This window comes from Cyrtonyx montezumae, unplaced genomic scaffold (genome assembly GCF_038088225.1).
Source record: "Cyrtonyx montezumae isolate F1298 unplaced genomic scaffold, pur_monq_1.0 scaffold_186, whole genome shotgun sequence".
Lineage (NCBI taxonomy): Eukaryota > Metazoa > Chordata > Aves > Galliformes > Odontophoridae > Cyrtonyx > Cyrtonyx montezumae.
The window spans coordinates 5854-15440 of NW_027071921.1; the positions used below are offsets into that span (position 1 = coordinate 5854).

Sequence of the window (9587 nt, forward strand, 5' to 3'; positions counted from 1 at the left end):
CCCGCCCTTGTTATTTCCACTTGGGGGGAGGGATTTGTAGCCTCGGCTCGCAGGTGGGGGGAGGGATCTCGAGAGGGTCATTAATTTGGGTCATTGGTCCCTGAGGTCCCGAAATAATGTGGGGCGTGCAGGGGATGATGGTAGTGGGCGGTGCTGCCCCCACCCCAAAACGGAGCTGACAGCAGAGGCTGAGGTGGGAGCCCTGAGGTGGGGGTGTCCAAAAATTGGGGGTGGAGGCGCTAAAATTGGGGATGGGTGTTCAAAACTGGGGGGTGGGAGCATAGAAGTGGGGGGTGGCAGACAAAAACGTGGGGGACCAAAAAAAAGGGCTGTAGAAAGCTGAATTTTGGACCCCAAAAGCGGAGCTGGAACCCTGAAATTGGGACCTCCAAACTGGAACCAGGATACCCCCTCCCTATTCGGTGCCTGGACCTCAGAATGGGAACCCTAAAATCAGAACGATCCTGAGGCTGGGACCCCAAAACTGGAGGTGGGACCCCAAAAACAGCAGCAGGAGCCTGGAATTGGATCCCAAAACCGAAACCAGGACCTTGGAACTGAGACCCCAAAAACAGCACTGGGACTCCAGAACTGGAATCCCAAAATCTGCCTTGTGACCCCAACATCAGCACCAGGACCTGGAAATTGGACCCCAAAATCAGCACTGGCTTCTTGAAATCGGTCCCAAAATCAGCACCAGGACCCCAAAAACTGAGACCCTCGAACCGACAGCGGGACCTTGAAATTGGAACCCCAAAATCTATGCTGGGACCCCAACAGAAGCCCCGTGATGATGTAACCAGCATCGAGGACCCCAAATTCCGGCACTCAGACTCCAAATTCAGCACCAAGACCCCAAATTCCGGCATTTGGACCCCCAAACCAGGACCCAGGTACCGCTGTCCCCTCTGTGTTTCCCCCCCATGTCCCCTCCCCGTTCCCTGTCCCCTCCGTATTCCCGTGTCACCGGCAGTGACATTGTTGTCCCCATTTGTCCCCCCAGGTCCCATGGCTGAGGGGTGCCCCCTCCCTGGGGGGGTGACAGAGGGGGACAGCAGTGCCCCCAAAGGGGACATTGATGTCCCCGAGGTCACCGTCACTCCTTGGGCCAGCGGCATCACCATCACTGTGACGGTGGCACCGGCGGATGAGGACATTGGGGACATTTGGGACACTGGGGACATCGGAGACATTGGGGACACTGGTGACACCGGGGACAGGGATGACCCAAGTGTCACTGCTGAGGACATTGGGGATGGGGACGTGAAGTGTGGGGACATTCCTCTTCCTTGTGACAAAGATGTTGGGGACAGGGATGGCATTGGTGTCACAACCCTTAGGGACACTGAGATCACGGACGTGGTGATACCAAAGGACATTGGGGACAAGGATGTCCCAACCTCAGGGGACGTGGGGGACAGGGATGGCATTGGTGTCACAGCCCTAAAGGACACTGAGATCACGGATGTGGTGACACCAAAGGACATTGGGGACAAGGATGTCCCAACCCCAGGGGACACTGGGAACAAGGATGTTCCAGTCTATGAGGACAGGGATGTCACAAGTGTATGGGACGATGGGGACAAGGACTTTGGGGACAGGAATGTCACCACCCCTAGAGACAATGTTTGGGATGTCCCTGCTCCCAGTCTGGGTGAGGACTTTGGGAACAGGGATGTCACAGCTCCTGGAGACACCCCAACCCTGAAGGACACTGGGGACAAAGATGTCACAACCCCTAAGGATGAGGACACCGAGGAAAAGCGTGTCCTAAACATGGGGGACGAGGACCTGGGGGTCAAGGAGCTTGGGGACAAGGACTCCCCGTCACTCGTGGTCTTTGGGGACGAGGACATTGGGGACAAGGTCGTCCCATCCTCAGTGGCCTCAAGAGATGAGGATGTCCCAACCCCAAGAGATGTTTGGGATGAGAAAGTTGGGGACACGCAGGTCCCATCCCTAAAGGACTTTGGGGACAGAGATTTTGGGGCAAAGACTTTGGGGACAAGGATTTCTCAGTTCCAAAGGACTTCGGGGACAGTGATACCCCAATCCCAGAGGACACAGGGAACAAGGACACTGAGATCTTTTTGCTAAGTGGTGTTGGGGACACCGGGGACAGGAATGTCACCACCCCAAGAGGCGTTGGGGATGTGCTCCTTGGGGACAGGGATGTCCCAGCTCCAGAGGGCAGTGGGGACGTGGGGGGTGTCAGTGTCCCAAGGGGCATTGAGGACGGTGACATCAGGGAGCTCGCAACACTACGGGACAGTGGGGACAAGGACAGCCATGGGGACATTGAGGACGTTGGGGACAGGGATGTCACCTTCCCTGCGGTTGTTGAGGAGGAGGATGTCCCTGTCCTGAGGGGTGTCGGGGACGTTCCAGTTGTTGGGGACACAAATGATGGGGACAAGGACGGTGGGGACAGAGGTGTCACAGCCCGAGGGCACTCTGGGGACGTGCCAACCTCCAGGGATGAGGACATCGGGGACAAAGATGTCCTGGTCCTAAGGGACTTTGGGGACAAAGATGTCCCAGCCCTGAGGGATGTTGGGGATGATGACATTGGGGACACTGAGGACAAAGACATTGGGGATGAGGACAATAAGGACAGAGAGATGACATCAGGAAGGGACGCTGAGGACGGGGACGTTGGGGACACGTGCGCTGCTGGTGGCATCACCATCATGGTGACAGCCCCGCCACTGGACGATGTCCCCAGCGACGATGATGTCATCACCGAGGACACCTCTATCGAGCCGTGTGACATCGTGGAGAGCGGTGGCATCACCCCTGGGGACAGTGTCACCTCCTCAGTGCCGGGGAATGACATCATCACTGACCTCATCAACGATGATGTCACTTCCTTCCTCCCAGGAGGCGAACTCTGTGGGGACATCACGGGTGGGGACATCACGACTGGGGACGATGTCACGTCCCACCTCCTCGAGAGTGAGTGCGTGGGTGAAACCATCTCCAGGAGTGACATCAACGATGGTGACACCGTCAGTGGAGATGGCGCCGTCTCCTCCAGAGGCCACCACGCTGATGACATCATCAGGGGACATGGCGTTATCTTCTCCAGAGGCCATCATCGCGATGATGTCATCAGTGGAGATGATGCCATGTCCTCCAGAGTTGACCACCATGATGACGTCATGAGAGGAGATGACGCCATGTCCTTCTCCAGAGGCCACCACGATGATGACGTCATCAGAGGAGATGACGCCATCTCTTTCTCCAGAGGCCACCACGATGATGACGTCATCAGAGGAGATGACACCATCTCTTTCTCCAAAGCTCAACATGATGATGATGTCATCAGTGGAGATGATGACGCCATCTCTTTCTCCAGAGGCCACCACGATGATGACGTCATCAGTGGAGAAGATGCCATCTCCTTCTCCAGAGGCCACCACGATGATGACGTCATCAGAGGAGATGACGCCATCTCCTTTTCTGAAGCTCAACACCATGATGACGTCATCAGTGGAGATGATGACGCCATCTCCTTCTCAAAAGCTCAACTTGATGATGATGTCACTGGTGGAGAAGATGCCATCTCCTTCTCCAGAGGCCACCATGATGATGATGTCATCAGTGGAGATGACGCCATCTCTTTCTCCAAAGCTCAACACGATGATGACGTCATCGGTGGACAAGATGCCATGTCCTTCTCCAGAGGCCACCACGATGCTGATGTCATCAGAGGAGATGACGCCATCTCCTTCTACAAAGCTCAACACAATGATGACATCATGAGAGGAGATGACGCCATCTCTTTCTCCAGAGGCCACCACGATGATGATGTCATCAGTGGAGATGACGCCATCTCCTTCTACAAAGCTCAACGTGATGATGACGTCATCAGTGGAGATGGTGCCATCTCCTTCTCCAGAGTTGACCACGCTGATGACGTCATGAGAGGAGATGATGCCATCTCCTTCTCCAGAGGCCACCACGCTGATGACGTCATCAGAGGAGATGACGCCATGTCCTTCTCCAGAGCCCTTCACGATGATGACATCATCAGAGAAGATGGCGCCATCTTCTCCTTCTCCAGAATTGACCACACTGATGACATCATCCATGGAGATGACGCCATGTCCTCCTTCTCCAGAGGTCAACGCGATGATGACGTCGTCAGTGGAGATGACATCATCTCCTCCCTCCCCAGAGTTGACCACGATGATGACAACATCATTGAAGATGGCACCATCTCCTCCTTCCCCAGGGGACACCACGATGATGATGTCATCAGTGTCGATGACGTCATCTCCTCCTCCCCCAGAGGTGACCACACTGATGATGTCATCCCCAGAGGTGACGTCACGAGCGGCGAAACCATCACTTCTTCACATGGGGACATCTGCGCTGACGGTGTCACCCACGGAGGTGACATCACAGGTGACATCATGGCGGACACCACGGCCTCTTTCCATGGGGACATCCACGCTGATGATGTCACCCCTGGGTATGACGTCACTGATGGTGTCACCCACTGGGGTGGCATCACTGGTGACATCGTCGTGGGTGAAACCATCCCCTCTGTACCCAGAGACGTCCTCCCTGAGGACGTCACCCACAGAGGTGACCTCATCGATGACATCACCTATGACATCATCACGGATGAACCCATTTCTCATCATCGTGACCTCATCGATGACGTCACACCCCCGGAACGTGACGTCACACCCACGTGTGATGTCACACCTGAGTGTGGTGACGTCACCGGTGGTGTCACCCCGAGGAATGACGTGTTTGGTGACACCATCGGCCCCACCAAGGAGCGACCGGTGCGCCCGCGTGGTGACATCACCGATGACGTCATTGCCCACGCAGCGCCCAGGAGGGGCGGGGCTTCAGGTAGGGGCGGGGCCAATGCGGTAGCGGGCGGGGTCACTTTGAAATGGGCGGGGATACGGTTTCAGGGGCATGGCCGCTGGGAAGTGGCCGGGCCTATGAGGGAAATTGGATATCTGGGAAGTGGGCGTGGCTTGGAGTGGGTGGGGCTATGGTAATGAGTGTTGTGGGCGTTGCTTTGAGTAGGTGGAGCTAAAGGGCAAGATGGGTGTGTTCATTGCAATGTGGGCGGAGCTAATTTTGTGCACTCTGCTTGGGGGCGTGGTCAAAGTCAAGTGGGAGGGGCTATGCCCGTGGGTTTAGTACGAGGGCGTGGCCGTTGTGATGGAGGCGGGGCCACAGCGAAGTAGGCGGGGCCATAGTGCTGGGGGCGTGTCCATATCGTTATGGGCGTGGCTACGGACTCATTTGTCTCCTGGGGGTGTGGTTTAACGGTGTGGGCGTGGCTTTGGGGGCGTGGCTTTTTACTGACTCCCCCCATAACCCACCCCCCATCCCCCCCCAGCTGCTCCCCAGCCCCAGACGCACCCCCCTGGCTGCCCCCTTGTCTTCCTTGGGCTCCTCTGCCTCCTCCTCATCCTCCTCCTCCTCGCTGGAGTCTTTGCGGTATGGGGGGGGATGGGGGGGGGCGGTGTCATTGTTAATTTAGGGGATGCAAACTGGGGTCCTGAACCTTTTTGGTGGGTGTTAATGGGGGTCCTGATTAATTCTTTGGGGGGGGGGGTTGGGAGGTGGGAAGGATCGTTGGGGATTTTGGGCAGCTGAGGGGACACAGAGTGGTCCCAGATTTTTGGGGGGGTAAAATGAGGGGGGGGAGGGGAGGCAAGTTAATCTGGGGGACGTGAGCTTGGGGGGTCCTTGACCAATTAGGGACATAGGGAGGGGGGTGCTGGTTCATTTTGGGGGGGGTGGGTTATGGGGGTTTGGGTTAATTTTGAAGGGGAAGCGGGAGCCCTTTTTTTGGGGGGGGACGACGAAATGAGAGGGGGTCCAAAATAATTTGGGGGGCACAAAGGGGGAGGGGGTCCTGAAACCCTATCTTGGAGGGGGGGGTTGGGAAAGGAAGCAATGGATATCCATGGGGTGTGATTTGGGGGGGTGGGGGGGGGTTCTCCTGGATGACTTTTGGGGGGGATATCCTGGCCCATTTTTGAGGGGAAATCATGAGAGTATGGGATGATTTCTTTTGTAGGGGGGGTGGGGGGTGGGACTGTCCATCTTTGGGGGGGGGTACACACACTGAGGACCCCCTCCCCCCCCCCCCGTGCCCCTTCCAGGCAGTGCACTACGTCAAAGTGTTCCTCATCAGCTCCGTTCCAGTGGCCGAATCCTTCCCATGAACCCCTATGGAGTCGGGGTTTTGGGGGGGGGCGGGGCACAAAGCTCACCCCCCCCCCCCCAATAAATCAGTAAAGCTGCTCTGCTCCGTGTCCCTTTGTCACCAAGGGGAGGGGACATTTGACGGGTGGCACTCGGTGGCGTGCCTGGGCTTGTCGCTGCCACTGGGATGGTGGCACCCGGACAATGCCACATTGTCCCCAGTGGTGCCACCACTGCGTGGGGTGGGGTGGGGGGCAGGGAGTGGGGAGGGGGGGGTGGGGACACTGAAGGCAGTGGGGGACATTGGGGGCATTTGGACGTTAGAAGAATGGGGACACGGGGGGGCATTGGGGGATGTGGGACACATGGGGACATGTGGGGACACTGGGGGGCATTGGGGGACGCTGGGGACATGTGGGGACACGTGGGGACACTGGGGGGCATGTGGGGACACTGGGGGGCATGTGGGGACACTGGGGGGCATTGGGGGACACTGGGGACACGTGGGGACACTGGGGGGCATGTGGGGACACTGGGGGACATGTGGGGACACTGGGGGGCATTGGGGGACGCTGGGGACATGTGGGGACACTGGGGGGCATTGGGGGACGCTGGGGACATGTGGGGACACTGGGGGGCATTGGGGGACGCTGGGGACATGTGGGGACACTGGGGGGCATTGGGGGACGCTGGGGACATGTGGGGACATGGGGACATGTGGGGACACTGGGGGGAATTGGGGAACACTGGGGACACGTGGGGACACATGGGGACGCTGGGGACATAGGGACATGTGGGGACACTGGGGGGGATATGGGACACATGGGGACACGGGGGGGCATTGGGGGACACTGGGGACATGTGGGGACATATGGGGACATATGGGGACACTGGGATGGCATTGGGGGACACTGGGGACATATGGGGACACTGGGGGGGATATGGGACACGTGGGGACACTGGGGGGCATTGGGGGACATGTGGGGACATATGGGGACACTGGGGGGCATTGGGGGACACGGGGACACTGGGGGACACTGGGTAATATGAGGACATTGGGGGACACTGGGAGATATGGGGGCGTATGGGGACATTGGGGGACACTGGGACTTACGGGGACATTGGGGGATACGGGGACGTTATGAGGACGCTGAGGATGTTTGGGTGTGGGGACACTGGGGACATTGGGGGGACATTATTGGCAGTGGGGGACACTGAGGACCTGGGGGGACAATGGGGGATATAGGGGACCTTGGGGGACACTGTGGGAAATGGGGGACATTATTGGGGACAATGGAGAGGGTCAGTGGGGGATTTGGGGACATCGTGGGGGACGTTTGGGGACAGCCATTGTCACTGGAGCGTAGGGACTGTGAGTGCCACGTCCCCACCCCGGGGTGCAGCGGTGTCCCCTCCCAGGGGACGTCCCCGTCCCCTGCCTATAAATGGGGACACCGGGAGTGGGGAGGGGGGAGGACTCCAAGCAGAGCCATGGGGGTGACACTTGCGGTGGCCTTGGGGACACTGCTGCTGCTCGGGGGTGAGGGGGACACGGTGGGGACGGGGGATGGGGGGAAGGGACGTGGGGGGGCATTTGGGGACATTGGGGACATGAGGGGACGATGGGGGCATGGGGACACAGGGGGGTACGCTTGGGGATATTGGGGGACTCTGGAGGACTTGGGGACATTGGGGACATGAGGATGAGGGGGGACATGGAGGGACATTTGGGGACATTGAGGACGTGAGGATGTAGGGGAACACGGGAACACTTGGGGGGACACTGGGGACGTTGTGGGGGACATTTGGGGACAATGGGACATGAGGATGTGGGGGAATATTGGGGGGACGTTGGGGTACGTTGGTGGCACGGGGACATGGGGGGGGACATTTGGGGACGCGGGGGGGTTTGGGGGGGGACATAGGGGGCATGAGGATGTGGGGGAGCGTGGGGATGTTGGAGGACATGGGAGGGGACACTGGGGACGTGGGGGGGACATTGGGGGAAATTTGGGGACATTGGAGGACAGTGGGAGGACATTAGGGGCATGGGGGGGTAGCATGGGGACATTGGGGGACATGGGGGGGACATTGGGGGACAGTGGGAGGACATTAGGGGCATGGGGGGGGTAGCCTGGGGACATTGGGGGGCATGGGGGGACATTGGGGGAAATTTGGGGACATTGGGGGGACAATGGGTGGACATTAGGGGCATGGGGGGTAGCATGGGGACATTGGGGACATGGGGGGGACATTGGGGGGACACTGGGAGGACATTAGGGGCATGGGGGGGTAGCATGGGGACATTGGGGACATGGGGGGGACATTGGGGGGACACTGGGAGGACATTAGGGGCATGGGGGTGTAGCATGGGGACATTGGGGACATGGGGGGGACATTGGGGGGACATTGGGGGAAATTTGGGGACATGAGGATGTGGGGTGACATGGGGGGGACATTGAGGGGACACTGGGAGGACAATTAGGGACATGGGGGACATTGGGGGATATTGGGGGACACTGGGAGGACATTGGGGGGGGGGAGGGCATGGGGGACACAGTGGCATCACTCCCAGGGCAGAGTTGGACGTGGGGGACCTGTCCTCGTCCCCCTCCCCTGTCCTTGTCACCCCCCCCCCCCCCCACAGTGTCCCCCGCGCCCGTCCCCGCCCCGGAGAAGCCCTGGACCCGTATGTTTTCCTCCGTCTTCCGGCACCTTCTGCAAGCCAAAGACCAAGAGGAAATAGAGTCCCCAGAACCGCCCCCCAAAATGGGGCCGCCCCCCAAGATGGGGACGCCACCCAAGATGGGGATGCCCCCCAAGATGGAGACGCCCCCCAAGATGGAGACGCCCCCCAAGAAGGGGACGCCCCCCAAGAAGGGGACGACGACTCCCAAGATGGGGACGACTCCCAAGATGGAGACGACTCCCAAGATGGGGATGCCCCCCAAGATGGGGATGCCCCCCAAGATGGGGACGCCCCCCAAGAAGGGGACACCCCCCAAGATGGGGATGCCCCCCATGATGAAGGCAGCACCTGAAGAGCCGAAGGAGTGGTCCCAAGAACTGGGGCTGTGGCCTCGGGAACGTGGGACACCCCCGGAGGGAGATGGGACGTGGCCCCAAGGGTTGAGGACAAAGCAAAGGGGACATGAGATGGGACAACGGGGGTTGGGGATGGGTCACCAGGGGTTGGGGACAGGTCAACAGGGACAAAGGACAAGGGATGGGGATGACGATGATGATTCCTCGCGGAGATATCGAGGACACGGGATGCCACCCCGGGGACAGAGGACAAGGGATAGGGATGACGATGATGATTCCTCGCGGAGATATCCGTGGGGTAAACGAGGACACGGGATGCCACCCCGGGGACAAAGGATGGGTGACCTGGGGTTGGG

The 9587-nt window shown here is 59.2% G+C and overlaps 1 long non-coding RNA gene across 1 annotated transcript; it reads left to right on the forward strand.

The window, feature by feature from the left end:
* The first annotated feature begins 4710 nt into the window (after positions 1–4710).
* Positions 4711–6224, forward strand: LOC136047801 (uncharacterized). The gene is made up of 3 exons (XR_010622133.1): positions 4711–4869; positions 5372–5472; positions 6144–6224. It is a non-coding gene; the product is annotated as an uncharacterized LOC136047801 (long non-coding RNA).
* The last annotated feature ends 3363 nt before the right edge of the window (positions 6225–9587 follow it).